Source organism: Ursus americanus, chromosome 9, assembly GCF_024610735.1.
Source record: "Ursus americanus isolate L20-20 chromosome 9, mUrsAme1.1.p, whole genome shotgun sequence".
Taxonomy (NCBI): domain Eukaryota; kingdom Metazoa; phylum Chordata; class Mammalia; order Carnivora; family Ursidae; genus Ursus; species Ursus americanus.
In genome coordinates, this window is record NC_142135.1 from 22081645 (window position 1) to 22100468 (window position 18824).

At 42.6% G+C, this 18824-nt stretch overlaps 1 long non-coding RNA gene across 2 annotated transcripts; it reads left to right on the forward strand.

Annotated features, from left to right (window-relative positions):
• Nucleotides 1-344: 344 nt before the first annotated feature.
• LOC123797773 (uncharacterized) lies at nucleotides 345-18205 on the forward strand. 2 transcript variants are annotated; one of them, XR_006781057.2, is made up of 5 exons: nucleotides 345-692; nucleotides 1493-11616; nucleotides 12424-12498; nucleotides 13760-13935; nucleotides 17231-18205. It is a non-coding gene; the product is annotated as an uncharacterized LOC123797773 (long non-coding RNA). The 2 variants fall into 2 exon arrangements; XR_015725746.1 differs by having other exon boundaries at nucleotides 1493-12498.
• Nucleotides 18206-18824: the final 619 nt, after the last annotated feature.

Below are 18824 nucleotides of genomic sequence, written 5' to 3' on the forward strand. Positions count from 1 at the left end.
GCTTTGGAGCCAGGCGTAGTTGGTGTGGAATCCCATTTGATCACTTACCAGGTTTATGAACGTAGGTCACATTGTCTCCCTGTCCCTTACTTTCCTCATCTGTGAAATGGGTACAGTAATAATTAAGAGCACTGACGTCAGAGTCAGGCTCCAATACTTACAATCTGTGTGAACTTGAGCAAGTTATTTTATCACTCTGCGCCTCAGTTTCCTAACAATTAGCACACCTGCCTTATCAGGTTGTCGTAAGTATTACACTAGAAGCACTTAGAACAGTGCCTGGCACAGAGCAAGCGCTGCGGGACTCCTGGCTATCATTGCGGATATTATTCCTGTTAGCGCTTACTGTGTAGGCTGTGTGAGGATGAGTGAGAGAAAACAGGTAAAGAGCTTGCCGGGCTCCGACCGCATTTCAGCCCGCGCCTTTATTAGGGTAACAACAACACGGCGCCCTGAGCATGCGCGGCGCCTGCGCTCAACTCTCTGTGAACTTCTTGAGGTGAGGTTTACAAGTTTAGGAGAGGCAGGGCTCTCAAACTTGTTTTTCACTTCCACACACTCACTCCAACGACCCGGTTTTCTCCAGCATCTTCTGTGAGGAATGTCGAAAGCTTTCATGCGTGTAGGAGCTGCCCTTAATCACTGATAAGGGGAATAACGAGAGGAATACAGCCGCGCGATATTAGAGCACGGTGGGTTTACGGTGTCACGTTAGGGGTGTTCTGATTTCTCTGCTCTATAAAACACCCCATATAAACTATAAAATAAAATATTTACATTTTTACATACCTACAAGTACTGGGTGGGTAGACTGAAGGGACTTGGTAGATTTCCAGATCCATGAGGCTTGGGGGATTCTGGTTTTGCTTCACCTGATGCAAACCGATACTCCATGGATTCTATGGAAAGCACATTTTTCTGCTTAAGTTATTCTTGGGGTGGGGGGAGTAGGAGACCATAGCCTGAATCAAGCCTGCTTGTGGCACTTTGAATGAACAGTCACTCAAGTTTTTGATAACTGGAGCAGGGGAAATGTTGATACATATATATATACACACACACACATACACACACATATCAATCATATATATACACACATATATATAATTTTTCTGTTTATATGCAAAGGAATTTTAAAGACATGCAATCTAAAAATTTCTACTTGCAGCTGGTTAGTTTTCTGAGCCACCATGAAGACAGAGTTAACACCCTGCCAAAGTTTAATCATAAACTGATAGCTGTAGCTTGGGGTGGGGGTGAGGGAGGACCTGATTTAATAAGACGACAGATAAGACAAACACCCACAAATGGTAATTTATGGCTGCAAAGGGCAGTGTTTTAAAATCACCCTGGTGAATTATACGTTTCTGAAAAAGTAACTATGTATCTGAAAAATTATGTTCTTTGGTAATACTTTAGACAATATTTTTTTGGCCGTGTTGCCTCACTAAGGTTATAAATAACATACTCCTTTCTACTTTTATTTTCCTAGATTAGCTAGTTGCCACCAGCTCCGGTTTCCTGGCTGTAATTGAACTGCATTCCGTTCAGCTGCAAATGCTGTCATTCCTCCTCACTGTCACCTCAAGGAGATGTGTGGGGCACAGATTTCAGCTGCCCCTGTGGGAGCTGAGTGCCTTGGGGATCCTTCCTTCTGATCCAGTTGCCCTTGTTGCTTTTCCATGTCTACTCCAGAGGCCACTCTGTTGAAAAGAAAGCACAGGTATTTCTCGCTCCTTCATTCACTCAGTTATCTGCTTGTCCCTGAAAGTCTCCAGCGGCAGAGCGTTGTGCTAGGAGGAGGGCTGGAGCACCTGAAGATGTGTCCAGACGGGGTGGCCAGCTGTGGCAGCTTGCACCGCATTCCCCAGCTGTGTATTGAGGGGGAGCAGAATACACCACCCCAAAATATGCCACTTTGGCATGTGGATTATTTTGAGCTGAAGACAATCAAGGCCCCACAGACTCAGGAGGAGCTGTTCACCTTCCTTCCCCGCTAGGACCTGCACATAGTAAGTGCTGTGTGACTATTTGCTATTATTGTTGATATTACTACTGGGCGTGCCCACCTTGTAGGTCATGTGAGAATGAACGAGATAAAAATCGTGTAAAGGGCTCAACTGCTTTGAAAGAATTTAGCTACAGGACCTGCACCCGGAGAGAGCTAATGCAAAAGTAACTTTTTATCGTAAAGAGTTACCTGCACGGCACAGCAAACATTTGTCTACCAAACATTTGCTCTTCTTATCTTCCTGTGAATGATCTTCCTCCCCTTTGAAGCCTCAAACCCCCAACCCCTTCTCCTTAGCTCAGGATGGCATCTGAGCCTCGATTGCCTGTCTTCGGGTCTCGTGTCTTTGGGGCTCCTGTACGTCTGAAGTTTGTTTTTCTCCTGTTCATCTGTCTTAGGTCAATTTAATTACTAGACCAAAGAAACTAGAAGGGAAAAAGAGAAAAGGTTTCCTCCCCTAGAGCATCCACCTGGAAGAAAGGGCACCTTTGTCACAGGTACGTAAAGGAGCTTCATCAGCTACTGAAGAGCCTGGTTAGGAGCACTGAGAGCCCACGGGAGAGGCTTTGTCTCAAGGAACATCTGCTTCTCGCTGCCATTTAGCCATGAAACCCTGTGCCAGTGGGACCTAGGGCCTGAGGAGTTTTCTGCATTTTCTCACCTTAGTTTGGCTAAGTAGGGATTCGTAAGAATGACGCTAGCAGCCTCAGTGAGGACAACAACAGACAGTGGCCGATTGTATTTTCCAGACTTGACTGCAGGAATATCTCATCCTGCATGTTCTTCCAAAATGTGAACTTGCCACTCCTTCTCAGAAGATGGAGTCCATTTCTCTACCCCCTTGGGTCCCATGACTGCTTTGGCCAGTAGGATGGGGTGGAAGTGACACCGGCATTTCTGTAGCCCTTCCACGTCCTGGTAGCCCCCATTTTCAGCCTCTCAGAGGCCGGCATCCATGGAGACTGAGAGACTCCCCTGTGATGCCCGGGTTGTGAGAAACCCATGTGGGGAGGCAGGGGAGGAAGGCGCAGACACCCGTGTGAAGGAGACGTCTCAGAGATCCGGTGAGCCCTCAGATGACCCCCATCCCAGCTGTCCTCTGGCTGCAGCCACACGAAAGCCCCCAAACGAGACGTGCCCAGCCATGGCCAGTCAGCCCACAGAATCATGAAAGAGAAAACACTGCTATTTTAAACCACTAAGTTTTGGGGCACCTTGTTGTATAGCAGTGATACCCAAAATACCCTCCCTCGCTCCTGCCACTTCCTTTGAAAACAAAATTCCATGTTTTCAAACTGAATGCTCTTTTGCTTCTTGCAACTTCATTGCCAGGAACTAGAGCCATGGAGGGGATGAAGAACGTAGGATGTGATAGAAATCTCAGTGTAATAGATTCCTGGTCCATGGTGACCCCATTTCTCATGAGCTGGTTTTTGGTTTGTATTTTCTTACTTCTCGTTTTACCTTGTTTCTACCTGTCCTGCTCTTTGACATAAGATGCATGAGAACCTATGAACTCCATTCGTTCATATATTTATTTTACTTGTTTGGTCATAGAGGAGACAGTTACTGAGAGCCCAGGACTCCTGGCTATGGGGTGTCAAAGAAAAGAAAGCACCTTCCCTGCCCCTGTGTGACGCGCTGCTAGTCAGGGAGACGTGCGTAGAAACAATGAATGACACCACACGGTAATGCCACAGGAAAGGTACCTAGGAAGTACTTCAGAGGAAAGGAAACTTCCACCATCCCTCTCCTAAGGCCGCCCACAAGAGAAGACTTCAGGGGATTTAACTGGGCTGAGTCCACACTACCACACTCTGTCCTTGGGATGCTGTTGTCTGTGAGGATGGAGCCTGCTTTGCGGTCTGTGAAGATGGCGAGTGGAGCCATTGTTCACTCGCTTGCGATGCTGCGCTGGTGACTCACTTCCTCTTTGGCCATTTGAAGCCATTCTCTTTCCCACTCCACACAAACACTTCTAGGCTCAAGCTCCAGGGGCACTTAATGGTCTGACTTCCTTGATTTTCCTTGCCTTGTATCATTCACTGTTTCATATGTACCTGTTTGACTTCCTTAAACAGCTGGATGTTTCTTGAGGGTCTTATTCTTCCGTTTTATCCTGGTGTGGGTGGTATGGGGCACTTAGAACTCAATAAGCACGTCACAGTCGATTGGTGAATATGGAACTGGATTGGCCCTATCACAAAAACAAAATAAGGTGTTCGGATACTGAGAGAAAGTCTCAGGGGTATTAAGTCATTTGCAGAACTCTTAGCATGTGTTAGGTGTGGTGTTGAGCACTTTCTAGTCATTGACTTATCAAATTGTTACAACTCAATAAGGTAGGCAACATCATTCTTTTTTTTTTTAAAAGATTTTATTTATTTATTTGACAGAGATTTTTTTTTTTTTTAAAGATTTTATTTATTTATTTGTCAGAGAGAGACAGCCAGCAAGAGAGGGAACACAAGCAGGAGGAGTGGGAGAGGAAGAAGCAGGCTCATAGCAGAGGAGCCTGATGTGGGGCTCCATCCCACAACGCCGGGATCACGCCCTGAGCCGAAGGCAGATGCTTAACCGCTGTGCCACCCAGGCACCCCTAACATCATTCTTATTTTGTAGCTGGGGAAACAGTTTTGTTAGAGGGCAAATTACCCTGGTCAAGGTCATGTGGCGAGTGAAACCTGGGTTTCGAATCCATGGCACTTCAGCTCTGAAGTTTATGTCTCTACCCTGCTGCCCCCTTGCCTTACCTTTGGGGTCCAATGTGCCAATCCAGTGGGGCTGTCTGTCAAATAGAGTGCAGTTTTTATGTGTCTGGTTTCCCAATTTCCCCATACTTTCCAGTTCGAAAGCTAATACACTTGGGTTTAAATTTAGCAGTCTCTCGTTCCCAGCCCCTAACTTAGTTTGGATATCGTATCCAAAAATTTGGATCCAATGTGTATATTTCTTGTGGAAGCAAAAAAGTGCAAACCTTACAGCATCTGTTACTTATAATTGCTCTGCATTAAATTACAATTTTGGATTTAAATTTGAAAAAGTACATTTCAGTACCAATACTTTGATGTGGAAATGAACAAGGGTAGGAAGTAACTGATACCCTCCATATTTTTCTTTAATAGAGGAGGTGTGTAAAAAAAATTCAAAGTCAAGGGAAGGTGCCCTGGTCTTTGTCCTTAGTCTTTGGAGGAGACTGTGGATTGTCATACTCGTGCTGGTATTGAGGACCAACGTTTACACAATACATCCTTAAATCTAGGCTGGTTAGCCTTAAAGTTTTACCCCAAACACTTCCTGATTCCCATTCTCAGTCTACAGTTGTCTTTCCCTGCTGGATCTCACTCAGCTCCAGGTTGGGATACCCACGTAGAAGCCAGTACACACATCCTCAGAGTCCTTTGGCCAGCACGTCTGTCCTTATAAATCCAGTGAACGTGACATGGTTGGTGGAACTCATAGAAACCAATTAGAAAAAGACTAATTGGATAGAAAGATGAAGAAAAGATGTAAATAGGGTATAATCATTTGCTAGGGCTGCCATCACAAAACACCACGAATTTGGTGGCTGAAACAACATAAATTTATTGCTCGCAGTTCAGGAGGCTGGGAAGTCCAAGATCAAGGTGCCAGCAGGGCTGGTTTAACTCTTCTCTTGGCATGTAGATGGCTGCCACCACCCTGTGTGCTCGTATGACCTCTTCTTTGCATGAGTGCAAGGAGAGAGAGTGAGCCATCTTTCTAGTCTCTTATTAGGACACTAATCCTGGTGGATTAGGGCTCCACCTTTATGACCTCATTTTACCTTAATTATTTCCTTAGATGCCTCAGCTCAGATTCAGCCATGCTGAATTTGGGGGGCGGTTAGTGCTTCAACATATGAATTCTGGGGGGACACAAACATTCAGGGCATTCACAAAAACAGTAATGAAAATAATCAGAATACAGGCTAAAATGCTTTCAACAACATTAATGATAGCTAATGTTAACGTGGAGATTACTGTATCCTATATGTTGTTCTAAGCATTTGGCATTCCTTCACTCATGGTATTCTTGTAAGACCTCATTGATGAGGTAGGTTCCACTACTATCTTATTTGACACAAGAGGAGCCTAATGCACAGAGAGGTCAGGCAACTTGGCCAAGGTCACACAGCTAGGAAATGTCAATACCAGAACTCAAGCTCAAGATCTGGCCTCTGAACCTGTGTTCTTTTTTTAAGATTTTATGTATTTATTTGACACAGAGAGAGAGAGCGAGCCAGAGAGTAAAAGTGGGGGGAATGGCAGAGGGAGAGGGAGAAGCAGGCTCCCTGCTGAGCAAGGAGCCCCATGTGGGGCATGATCCCAGGCCCCTGGGATCATGACCTGACCCCAAGGCAGATACTTAACTGACTGAGCCACCCAGGCGCCCCTGAGCCTGTGCTCTTGACAACTCTCTAAGATGCTCAGACTTATTCGTAGGTACAAACCAGAACAATACACTAATTTTTAACCATTGGATTAATAAAAATTTAAAACCTTGGTATATCTAATGCTGGCAAGAGGGTAGGGGAAATGACATCTTTACACACCTTGGGCGGAAGTGGAAACTTTTGAAAGGCAAGTTGACGATAACTATTGAAATTAAGTGTGTGTGCACATATACTTTGAGCCAGCAATTCAGCTTCTGGAAATTTACTTTATAGATATGCTTATAAAATTCTGCCAAGATAGTTTAAGGATATTCTCTGCAGCTTTGGTGTGAATTAGTCAAAAACCTGGAGTCAATGTAAATGTCAGCCGGTGGGTCGGGGTTTAAAGAAATCTACAGACTGGGTGGCATCAACAGAAATTAACTTTCTCACAATTGTGGAGCCTCGAGGTCCTGGAGGCTTCTCTCCTTGGCTTGTGGATGGCCCCCCTTTCACTGCCTCTTCGTGTGGTATTCATGTATGTGTACCCTTGGTGTCCCTTCGTGTGTCTTAATTTTCTTTTCTTATAGGGACACCAGTCGCATTGGATTAGGGTCCACACTAAGGGCCCCTTTTTACCTTAATTACCTCTTTAAAGACCCTATCTCCAAATACAGTCACATTAGTGGGACTTGGGGCTCCAACATAAGAATTTTAAGGGACACAATTCATCCCATGAGATAAGTGAAAAAGAAAGATGGATAATCTCGTGATTAGTATAATCTCTTACGTGTAATTTAGAAAGATGCATATAGGCTGGTATATGCATTGACAATTTTTTTGGTAAAGCTTTCCGAGGAACTTGGAAACAGCCTTACTTGGGAGGCAAAACACTAGAAGAACCTGGAGTGTGGTTGAGAGTAAACGCCTATTTTACTTTTCTATCTTTCTGTATCTAATATTCTAATCATGTGGAAGCATTGCTCTATTTTATTGTTCAAATGTCAGGAAGAGCTGCCTATATGGAGGGATTGATGATGATGCATCATTTTCATTTTTGTTGAAAAACTTCATAGATATTAGTAAGATAAAAAGTATATGTTCTTAAAAAGGAAAAACAAGAAAACCGAGGGGAAATGGGCAGAATGTATGCAGAGAGATTACTGGCTTATGCTTAACTTTCATTGTTTTCAGTATGTTGTGATATATTGATAGAATTTTTTATTGTTTTTTTTAAGATTTTATTTGTTTATTCATGAGAGACAGAGGGAAAGGCAGAGGGAGAAGCAGGCTCCCTGCGAAGCATGGAGCCCAATGTGGGACTCCATCCCAGGGCCTTGGGATCATGACCCGAACCACGGACAGGCACTTAACCGACTAAGCCACCCAGGTACCCCACTGATGGGCTTCGAAAAGAACTTCTATAAAGTTTCATAAGCCATGATCCTATCCCATTTTTCTAGTATTTCAATTTATAAAGTTTTCTTGAAGGTTAGCTTATATTAGGAACGTGTTGTGCCTTCTTTTCCCTGGAAACAGTCCAACAAGAAAAAAAGACATTACTATCAACTTTTGACTATCTCCAGTCTATCGATCTGCTTTAGGGATTAAGCATAGCGAATTATTAATCACTGCCGACCTTCTTTTACCAGCAGGCTCCTGGGTCACCTTCTCAGATCAACAGTGTGTTCATTAAACGTCAAAGAATTTTAACATTCGCTCAAAGGAAGTGCAGTCCGGAGGGAAGTCTGGAAGTCTGCCGCAAAGGGGAAGCTACACAACCTGTCTCCATAATTTTTCACTGCTCGCTGCTGGGTATTGACATACCACCACTTCCCTCTAATAGCTCAGAGCCTTTGAATTGAAATATTTTAACAGATTTGACCCACGGGGAAGGGAGAAGAGGAAATGACTTTTATCGAGGGCCCACCACATACCGAATACTTTACATATATTTTCTCATTTAACCCTCACAGCGACCCTATGAAATGAGTATTATTACTTCCCGTTTACAGATGAGGAAACAGAATCAGAAGGTTAAGGAAGAATTTCAAAGTCTAGCAGCTGGGGTATGGGTGGAACCGAAATCCATTACTGGGTCTTTGCATTCAGAAGCCTGTGTTCAGCCCTGCCTCTGCCCGCAGTTCACACCCAAGGGCTCCGTAGGGCCCTCTGGCTACGGGGCTTTGGGGATTGGTGAGACAGAGCAGGACAGCAGGTCCAAGGCCTGGGTTTCCCTTGGAAACAGGACAATGGAAGAATCTTCACTCCAGGGAGCGTCACCAAGGGAGACACTGGTTGGAAGGAAGAACAATGCAGCTGGCGGGGTTTCCACTAATTCCTTCCTTTTGTTGGGGGTGGGGAATGAGGCCGAGAAAGGTTAAGCGAAATTTGCTTTTATTTCTTGTGTTCCCAATTTCTTCTTTCTTTTTGCTTTTTTGTGGATTTAAAGAACAAAGTAGCAGGTTCGGGAGTGCCGGGAGACAGTTTGCCAGGGGATTCTCTGTGGGCTGTGTGGCCTCATTCCTTTTTATCAGTCCGCCGCCTGGGTATACTTGAGTTTCATCCTGGGTTTTCCTTTCAAGATTTCATTAAGAAATGAAACTTTGGAAATCCTTACTTATTTTATTATACATGTATTTTCATGGGAGAAAAGTAAACATATACAAAAATGTGAACCCGAAAATGAAATTCCACATAATTTCTCACTCCAGAAATCAAAATTTGGGGTGTAACCTTTCAAATGCTTTGCCATGAGATAAATGAATTCGCCTCATGCCAAGCCATACTGAAGTCTGAAGCAAAAAAAAAAACCAACAACAAAACAAAACCAAATGTCAACAATACTGATCTTTTCTTTATTTAAAATTTTGGTATTTTGTTCATCATGGGTTTTTTTTTTTTTTGCATTACTTTGATTTTTTAACACCACATTGAAATATTATCTGTTACTTTATTTTTTAGTGCCCGTTATATTGTATACCTGAGGTGAATTCTGTTCTCCTGTGTCATTGTCTCATGCTCGTCCTGGCCTGGGGATACATACAGTACTATTAAAAAGGGTTTCATTTTCAGCTTATTTTACATTAAAAAAAAATCATGCTATAATAAGAGTTTACACTTCTATAGCACTAACTGTTTATTTCTATAGAATCACTGTTCTTTGTACTGTATATGTGTTAACTCAATTTTTCTAACAGCCCGATGAGGTAGGTATGTTTATATTATTTCCACTTTGCAGATGGACAAACTGAGGCATTGAGAGTGACCATGCCCAAGGCCCCATGGCTAGTGAGGGGCAGAGTGGGGATTTGAACTTATGCAGTGGGGCTCCTGTGGTGTGCTCTAACCTCCAGTGAACTCTCTGTCTCTCCTTGAGCACAGTGTCCTGTTGCCGACATAGTTTTCTTACTCTATCATGGGCGTCTTTCAGTTTTCATGTGAAGGACTGCACCCATCTTTAGATTCCTGATATGAATGGAAATAGCAAGGAAAAAACCCCAAACAACTCTCAAGAGCACCTTGACAATCCCCTCTCCTTTAGCCCATGGCACTCCCTCCACCCCTGCCCTTTGCCTAGCAGGACCATTTCTCTCGAGTGGACTTTTGACCATTGCAACTCTAGCGTCTCCTCTTTTGTGCAATGCTCTTATTGTGAACAGAATTGACTTGAGCCAGCAATCTGCCTGCTGTGTATGCAGAGCAAGCCACCTCTTCACAAGCCTAGGGGAAACATTTGGAGCACAGATTGCAAAGCACCTGAATTTGAAATGTTTATTTCTTGGCTGGCTTTTATTTTCTTCCAACTATCAAAGGAACTCTGGCTGAAGTTGACGCATTAATCACTTGTCTAATTTCATTTCTTAAAACCTAGTTATTTTTAAATGATAAGTAACATGATTTACTGCCCTTTTTGATTTAGAAACCTGTTCAAAATGCAGAGTGGTGTCTGCCTCTTTGTTAGCATAGTCTTGGGATGCTTTTTCTTTTGCTTTTTGGGATAATTAAATGCTTATGGTTCTTTCATCTAAAATGCATGTTCATTATTGATATAGTTCATGCACTCTGGACCATTTAATTTAGGTATTGGCTATTTCTAGTAAAATGCAATACGGTTGGCATCCCTAGATAAGTGAGCTAAGAGAAATACCCTGACCCGTTGTGCTTATTTTGCAATATGGTACCTTTCCGTTTGTGGGTAGTTAGCAAATCCTGCTAACAAGGCCACTAATTCAATCCCTAGATGGCTCACTTCCGTGGTCAAAAGTCTGTGCTAGGATTCTGTGATGTGGAACACTGATCACAAAGTGTGTGTGTGTGTGTGTGTGTGTGTGTGTGTGTGTGTGTCCCTTTAAATCTTACACCACTTCCTTTGGTCTGAGTAGAAAATAGGCCAGGCATGGTCAGTTCCCTTTAAGTGCCAAGAGGTGAGACATAGTCTGTGTGTATCACCATGTGAGGGTGGTGGGGTTGGAGATGGTGGGTAAGTTAGGTGGTGTTATGGGCTGAATTATGTACCTCAAAATTCATATGTTGAAGTCTTAACCGCTAGTGTCTCAGAATGTGACTATATTTGGAAATAAGGTCTTTAAAGCAGGCATTAAATTAAAATGAGGAGACCATGACTGGTGTCTTTACAAGAAGAAATCAGAGCACAGACACACACAGAGGAAAGATGATGTGAAGACACAAGGAGAAAATGACCATCAGGCTGGGGGCCTCAGAAGAAACTAACCCCGCCAACATCTTGATCTCAGACTTCCAGCCTTCAGAATTGTAAGGAAATCAGTTTCTGTTGTTTAAGCCAGCCAGTCGGTGGTACTTCGTTATCACCGCCGTAGGAACCTAATTCAGGTGGAAAGTGGGTAAAACAAGGTGGACTTTTGAAATGAATTACATACATTTTTGGTAAGCTAGTCAAGTTAAAGATCTCATTAATTTTACCGTCCCTGGTAATTTATGTGCCTGGAAATAGATTTCCTATTCTTGAATTGTTGTGATTCTCCATGTTATAATGAAGCAGCTTTTGTAGCCAAAATGGACTGAGTGTACTAAGTGGTTGGAAGTTCCAGTGAATCACCTCTGAAGAATGGGCCATGGAGGACTAAGGAGCAGAGCTGTCCTTCTAAGGCTGCTGCTGAAAGACAGGGCGCCACTCCCCTTTGAATAGAGGAGAAGAAAACCATTGCTCTCATGCGACAAACATTGTACTGTGAGTTTTACATAATGGTGTCCTTTGATTTTTGCCACAACCTTACAATGTATTAGCCCTATTTTATAGTTAAGAAAATGGGGCATCTGTGCAGTCAGTTGATTAAGTGTCAAACTCTTGATTTTGGCTCAGGTCATGATCTCAGGGTTGTGAGACTGAGCTCCATGTTGGGCTCTGCTCTCACTGGGGAGTCTGCTTGAGATTCTCTCTCTCCCCCTCTACCTTTGCCTCTCTCCTTTCTCTCTTTCTCTAAAATAAATAAATAAATCTTTAAAAAAAGAAAGAAAACAAGACATGGTAATTATAAGAATTTGTGACCCAAATAGATCTGCCTGTATCCAAACTCCATGTTGTTTTTATGACACCATGATGCCTCTGATTTCTTTTTTTGAAACATTACTGCTTGGTCCCTATGATGGCTAATTTTATATGCCAACTTGGCTTGGTTATAGCGCCTACTTGTTTAGTCCAACAAGAAATTATTTGCCTGGTTGTTTAGCCAGTCTAGAAGTTGCTGTGAAAGGCATTTTAGATATGATTATCATTTATAATCAATAGACTGAGTGAAACGAAGATTACCCTCTAATTGGATGGGCTTCATTCAATCAGTTGAAAGCCTTAGAGCAAAGATTGAGGTTTCCCTAAGAAGGATACATTCTGCCTTAAGACTGCAGTATCAACTTTTACCTGAATTTCCAGCTTGCTGGCCTGCCTACAGATTTTGGACTTGCCAGCACCCACAATTGTGTCAGCCAGTTCCTTAAATCTCATTCTTTCTACATACGTTCTATTGGTTTTGTTTCTCAGGAGAACCCTGGCTAGTTGAGTCTTTAAACTTGAGTCTTCAGCCTGGAAGGTGGGAAGTCTCTCCAGTGCATCAGAGTAAGTTACTTGATGCTACCAAACAAGATCTGAATCTCGCTGGGTTGACACAATAAAAATTTTATTTCCTGCATATCATGATCCAACAGAGTATTGGCAGGTTGGTCTTCTCCATGGTAATTAGGGAACTGGGCTTCTACCCAGTGGTTCTGCCAACTTCCAGGGTTTCTGATGTCCACCCCCAATCCTCTGCATCTGGCTGGGAGAGTAGGGAATTGAGTGTGTTAGAGGTCAGGCCTGCATGTGGGACACACTTTCTCCCATATTCCACTGCTCAGAACTCCAGCATATGCCTGCCCCTAGCTGCAAGGGCATGGAGTGTAGAGTCTTCTTGGAAGAGTCCAGAAAGGAGAGGAGAAACACATGTATTGGAGAGCCCTGGCTTTCTCTGTCACACTCTTACAACTGTCACCATGGCTTATCATGTCAACATGGTAAGGGGGAGTGGTAGGTAAAAAATGGGCAGCGTAAATGGTGGGTATTTTTGAATGGGAACACAGAAGGTTTCTATATGTCTATTTTTAAAGTTAATCCATGGATCTTAATTTTAATGTATGGATACACAATTCCAATAAGAATAATTATAGGATTCTTGCCCTGGAAATTACCAAAATTGTCTCAAAAACTCATTTGGAAAAATGATGGAGCAAACAACCAGAGACAGGTTTGAGCAAGAAGAGCAGTTAAGGTGGGGATTCTGTTCCCACTAGATATTAGACAAGAATATAAAATCATACCTTGCAACTGAGATACTGTATAACACCAACTGGTAATGGCCAGTGCTGGTGACCTTCTAGAAAAATGAATAAGCTCAGACAGAGTCAGTGGTACTATCATTTGATACAATTCTTTCAGAAAGCAGTGTGAGATCTCTTTTTACATATATGTATCAGGAGCCATAGAAACATTCCTACTCCTTGACCCAGAAATATTGACCCTAGGACTATTTCAAGGAATGGATTCAACTTAAAAGGAAAGCTATTTGTAAGGATATATTCATTGCATTATTAGTCTTAATAGGAAAAAAATTGGTGTTAAGTTTGCAAATACCTAGTAATTATCTTTAATGAGAGTCCTCCTCTTTTTATAAATACCCAATGTCTCACCAGCCACTGGTAGGGTAAGAATTGAAAAATAGAATTTTGCTTTAAATTGGCGAGGAAAAGCTGGGGCAGAGCATGGCTGTAATTGAATATCTGCTCACCATTGTGGAATCAGATCATCTTTGTAGATCTAACCATGTTTCTTTCTCTCTTCCTAGTCTTGAAGCACACTGTGGTCATTATTAAGGCAATTTTCCTAACTCTGAAAAGCCTCAATCTTGCTTGCCTTTGGAGATTCTCTTGGGGGAACAGAAAAAAGGAAAGATTAAAATAAAACCTAGCCTCACTAATGTTTGCTGCTGGCAAACGAAGAGCGCCCCAGCAAGGAGACCAGGTGAGGGTTTGATAAATTTACGCCCTGATTTGTGTATGTGCATGAGACTCTGTCAGGGAAAGGATAGTCTGGCTTCTTCTTGTAAGTCACGGACATCTTTGTTGGTTTACCCTTTTGTCCTAAGGTGTGTGAGGTGGAATGCTTGGGCCCTTTTGCCGGGGGGAGTAAGACTCTGGGCCCCATTCTATCCTCCTCATTCTTGACTGAGCAGAAGCTACTGTGCGGATGTTAGTGGGGGAGGATTCCGAGTGCGTTGGACACCTCTTCGCCTGCAGGATGTCATGGTAGTAATTTCCCTGGGTGGTACTAGTTGAGCGAAAAGGGGCAGAAGGTAGGGAGGGACAGCCCACCTGTTGTCTGTCTTTGTCTTGCTGATGAATGTGAGCCTTCCCTAGAGGCATCTGTCTTTTCTTCAGCCCTCTCCTGAGCCACTGCAAGAAGACAAACCCCTCATCGCTCCTAGGTCCTATGAGGAGTCCAGCCAGTAGCCTGGCTATCTAATCTTTTTTTTTCCAAAGGTCTCTGTGTAGAAGACACAAGTGGGAACAGATTTACCAAGAGAAATGGCAATAGAGACAGAAATCATAACAGCAAACAATAATTATAGGATTGCCAAAGACACAGTAACAACTCTTTCCCAATGCCTCCCACTGTCCTGGCCAGAATTCCCGATTCCTGGGCCCTGAGGCCTGTGCTCATGGCTACTGCGGTCCCTGCAACTAAGTGCCAGGCCCGCTCCCTGGTGGTTCCAAGGGCCCTGCCTGAAGTCCTGGGCTTGCACCCCCATGGTAGCGGTGGGAGCTTTAAATAAACACAGCTTAGGGAAAGAGGGAGGGGAATAAGAAGCCTGTGTTCTCCTACGGCACACAACAAGGCTCCTTGTGGCACTAGCACAGGGAGCTCCCCTTCCAGCTGTCCCAAACATTTTCTCTTCCAAGAAAGCACTTTACAAATGATACCTCGGACAACAGGAACAGTTTTGAGTCACCGACCACATAGCAAGCTAGAGGTTTGGGAAAGTCTCTCAGTGCTGGGTCAAGGCAGGCAGCAACTTGGAGGCTGGAACACAGTGTTCTTGTGGTCTCCAGGTGTGATCCAGATGCTGGCTTTCCTCCTCTTAGGAGAGTACTAGTGTGGGCAATGGGTCCTGGCTGCTCAGCCAGCCGGGGATCAGTGTGGATTTCTTAGCTTTGCAGGTCAGCTGGACATTCTTTGTTCTCTCTCATCCTCTCTCCCATTCTTGACATCTCTCTCTTTCTCCTTCCATCTTATTTTCATTAGTTGAGTATTTATTACGTACAGAATATTGTGCTGGGCATTTAGGAGGCTGCAAAGAAGTAAAAAGGCATGCTTTCACTCTCTAAGCAGCTGAGAGCCTGGTTTTGGAGACTGTAACCTGAGCTGGGAGTAGAGTACTTGGTTCCAAAACTTCTCTGTCCTAGATCACTGATATGACCTTAGGCAAGTCGCTGACCACTTTTTGTTGTTGTTGCTGAATTCAGTTTCCCCATCTGTAAAATAAGGGGTCATACACGATTATCCCACCCTTTTCTAAACTCTGTTGCGTTTTTATGGTGAGTGGGTGAATGTCAAATAAGTCATTTGTTCACTTGGTGAAGGAAAGTGGTATTGCAGAGTTCTTAGAGAAGGCTTCATGGAAGAGATGGGACCTGAGTCCCAAAGGATGCATAGGGAATACTAGCAAGGAGAAAGCAACCTACAAATCCAAGAGACTAGAGGCATTTGGAGAGGAAGAAACGATGAGGAAGTTCTGAGCTAGGATGGAGGCGGGAGGAATTGAAAAGAAAGGGCAGATGAGACAGATATGAAAAATAGATCTTGGATATAGGAAAATGAGAGCGGAAAACCACCAAGTGGTTTCTTAATTTTAAACACAAACAATTTCCATGAAGGTGGTATCATTGAGGAACCAGAAGACAATAAATGGAATTCATCTAATGGGAGGGATGGCTCAGTTAGGTTTTAGATCTGTTGAATTGGAGATGGGACTAGGACATCCATTGGAAACGTCCAGGGTGCAGTCAGCAGTGTGTAAACAACCCTTAGTAAAAGGTCCTGAGTGACCTTTTGCTTGGTTAGAGGGAGTTGCTTGGTTAGAGGTTTGTGCTGAAGTGATGAGCCTGGACAAGAGCTCTGACAAGATGTGAGAAAAGGAATTGCAGCGGGTGAAGGGATGAGATGTGGGGACTCCTCGCCATTCAAAGAGGAGCCAGCAAAGGCGACAGGGGAACATTCAGAGCCAGAAGGGGAGCTAGGACAGTGAGGGGGGAGCTGGTTTCCAGTCAGGTGGGGAAATCTGTAGTAGCTACCAAAACATGAAGGACACCTGAGAAAATGCTGCTGGGATGGCAAACGGATGGCCACTGTAGAGCTTTCCTGATTTTGTTATTGGTTCTTCCCTTCTATGGAAATTTCGGATGGGACATTTAGGGAAGTTTGGTGGAATTAGTTTCTCTAAGGGTCTTTTGGCTTGTTCATTTATTTTTAAGAGAAAACCTGGAGGAAATTGAGTTGGAGTGTAAGAAATCCTTATTTAAAAATATTATTGCTAGATTTATAGTCAATTTGGTATAGTGACGACTTCATTCCTTAAACAGTAATTTCTAAGTTGAGATTGAAATGTGTAAAGTATCTTAACTTTTTGGGAGAAGGCATATCACAGTATGATCCTTCTCCCCAGGAAGATACACAAAATAAACTATGGTTCTTCTCCCCAGAAAAATAAGCAAAAAATTAACATACAAATTTATGTGCAATTTCTCTAAAGCCCCTATGGGGCCATGTACTCTACTCAACTGAAGAGTGCCCATATATGGTCCCCCTCCTGACACTGTAACCTGTCTGTGCCCATTTTTCTTATTTGTAAAATAAAGAGAGCCCTTTGTACAATGAAGATTAAATGAGCAAACTCAAGTGCTCAGAATAAAACATAACACATGGCAAGCGCTCGCTGATTGTTATCTCTTATGGTCATGATTGTTATGTTATTGGATGAAATTTCCTCAACTACGTGACTGTTCTCTGGACAAAGCTACAGTCATTTAGTCGAGGAAATTTCGTCTACTTACTCACTCACCCATTCACTCATTCACTTAGTCATTCATTCATTCACTTACTCATTCACTCATTCATTCACTCCCTCATGAATTCATTCATTCACTCACTCTTCATTCACTCACTGACTTATTCACTCATTCATTCACTAATTCATCACTTATTTACTCACTCATTCACTTACTCATTTCTTTTCTTACTTTCTATTAATTTATTCTAGGGTCTAGGGAATAAAAGAAGACTAAAACTGCAAACCTCATCATCAAGAAGCTCTCAACCTTGTGACACATAAACAGACACATTTCACCTGCCAAAGTTTCAGAGTTGAGGTTTCAAATAAGAAAAGGGCAAAGAAATAAGCTTGGAGCAAACACATTGTTTCTATTGATAAAATTTTAGAAGATGAGTGTAATGTATTTGGAGTGTAATGTGTTTGGAATCCACTAATTAGGAGTCGACGAGGGTGGAATTAAATTTTTGTGAGACGGAAGAGTAGCATCACTTTCTGCCAGTCTTAAAAATGAGGTTGATTTAAAAAAGCAATAATGCAAAGAACCAAGGGGACTGTCCATTAGGTGCTCCAATAAGACTCTGGTTATACTTCAACAGTAGTGTCCTGAAGATTATTGTCATCATCTGCCTACATTAGACTGTGAGCCACCAGAAGGGAGTCTCTCTCATTCATTTTCGTGCCTAATACTGACTAATTGGATATATGATGATGTTTAAAAGGGAAAAGAACTTTCCCATTCCTTCTTTAAGCCATTTTAACAGAATGCATTTACGTAGAACTTATTAAGGCAAAATTACCAGTGATTGTCTGTTCATTAAGATGTCTACCTGGCAAACACCTTGTTAATCTATGATTTGTCTAGAAAGTATTAAGATAACTTAAAACATATTGAATAGTTCAGAAGTTTCACCAGCTCTGAATGACCTTACCAATTAGATTAAATTAGCGTAATGTGCATATTTACTTTTTTAGAAAAGCTTTTATCTTAGAGAGGAAGTAGGGAAAAGTCTAAGAATTCACTTACCTTTGGTGTCTTTAGGGTTAAAAAGGGGCTTCATTAAACTTCTTTTTTTTTAAATTAAAATTTCTTTGAAATAGTTTTCTGTACCACTTGAGTCCCATTATGTATTTTTTACATTAGGGCTGAACAAGCTTCTGAATATAAAATCAAACTGGGATTTGCTCTTGACCAGAATGAAGGGAAAAACAGATGTTTTTTTCATGACCATATCTGAGTTTATTAGGAAAATGTACTTTGAGTTAAAACATTTTTAGTAAGAACTAAAGACAAGGTGCCCCATTTTATTGAATAAGGTAGAATGTGGGACAAAACCCAGTCTTCTTGGTCTGACTTCTAAGGACACCCAGTGTCCAAGTTCAACTCACTTTTCTAGTCTATCTTTCTCTGTCTCCCTAACCATACCCTCTGTTCTACCCAGACACATCTACTTACCTTTCCCCAAACTCATGTGCTTCCCAGCCTCTTACCCCTACCCCTCACAGCCCACTGAATTCCTCCCCCAGTGCCAGGATTTAACATTCGGAAAAAATCCTACCATCCTCTGGGAAGTATTCTCCTCTCTCTCTAGGTCCCATGTGGAAATGATTCCTCCACCCATACTTCTTTTTAAATTAATAGTTATTGAGTGATTACTCCAGGCCATTCACTGTGCTAAGAATTTTATAGGCATTATCATAAAAAACCTATGAGGTAGGTAATGTTATCAACCCCATTTTACAGTTAGAGAAACGAGTTTTGAATGGCTGTTTAATTTTTTCAAGATCATTATAGCAAGGAAAT